Below are 1,525 nucleotides of genomic sequence, written 5' to 3'. Positions count from 1 at the left end.
TTATCCCAGCCACTTTGTTCTCTTTCTAAATTTTGGATAAGTGGTCGGATGTGAATCATATGTTGCCTACATGACACACAAAATTCAAGTATTACGGTCCCAAACATATAAGATAAACATAAGAAATAATTTAAAATGGAAACTTAAAGAATAAAACTCATACGTACTCGATATAAGGTAGGACTTCCTCCGTATTCTCCAAGACATATAGATGTGCTTGGTTCAACAGGTCCCGATCAACTCGCTCACTGTGCAACGCTTTGATAATGGCTTTGAAACTCCCATCTTTTGGCTTGAAGGCACTCCAACTGTACTTTAACATCAGATAAATGCTCAAGTACAAAACTCTACAGCTTCTTCAGCTATATACCGCTCAGCAATGCAACCTTCGGGACGAGTACGATTCTGAACATACCCCTTTAGCACTTTCATATATCTTTCAAACGGATACATCCATCTAAAATATATCTGGCCCACACGCATTTAACTTCTGATACAAGATGTACTACTAGATGAACCATGATATCAAAGAATGAAGGGGAAAGTACTTCTCAAGCAAACACAAAGTAACTACTACATCTTCTTCAACTTATCTAGCTTGGAAACATCAACAGTCTTTGCACATATAGCATTGAAGAAGAAGCACAAACGAGTTATTGCATACCTTGCAGGCTTCTCCAAAACAGAACGAATTGCCACATGGAGCAATTGTTGCATTAAGGTATGACAATCATGTGATTTAAGGCCAAGAAGTCTTGAATCTTGTAAAGATACAAGATTTTTTATATTTGAAGAATAACCTTCAGGGACCTTCATACCATAGAAAGAATTGCAAACCTCTCTCTTCTCTGCTCTTGACAAATTCCAAGGCCCGGGAGGCAAACGAGTACGTCTTTCTCCATACTCGGGTTGCAAATCAGTTTTGACCCCCATGTTCAATAAATCTAATCGAGCAGCAATCCCATCTTTATTTTTTCCAGGGATCTCCAGCAATGTACCAATGATACTATCGCAAACATTCTTCTCAATGTGCATAACATCTAGGACATGCCTCACAGTGAAGGTATTTCCAATACTCAGATCAAAGAATATTGATTTCTTCTTCCAACAAACTCTGTCACCATCTTCAACCATATGCAGCACTTCTTCTCTCGTTAATGGCTCAGAGGCGTGCCATATTCAGGTTTCCCATTAAAGCTGACGTTGCCTCCTATATGGATGATTGATCGGTAACCATTTTCTATGCCCAATGTAACAAATTTTGTGGCCATTTTTCAACCTGTGACTAGGTGTATCATCGCCGCATATTGACAAGCTTTATATCCTTTAACAACACAACCAGATAAGTTTCCATAAGGCGGGAAATCATTAATTGTCCACATTAATGCAGCTCTGAGTGTAAAGTATTCTCCATTATGTGCATCATACACTCCTCCAATCCCATCCCACAAAGATTTTAAATCATCAATCAAAGGCTCCAAGTAGACGTCATCATTTCCGAGTGTTTAGGACCGAAATCAATAAG

The sequence above is a fragment of the Prunus mume genome, linkage group LG3 (genome assembly GCF_029339155.1).
Source record: "Prunus mume cultivar Tortuosa linkage group LG3, ASM2933915v1, whole genome shotgun sequence".
Taxonomy (NCBI): Eukaryota; Viridiplantae; Streptophyta; class Magnoliopsida; order Rosales; family Rosaceae; genus Prunus; species Prunus mume.
This window is presented reverse-complemented; position numbering follows the sequence as displayed.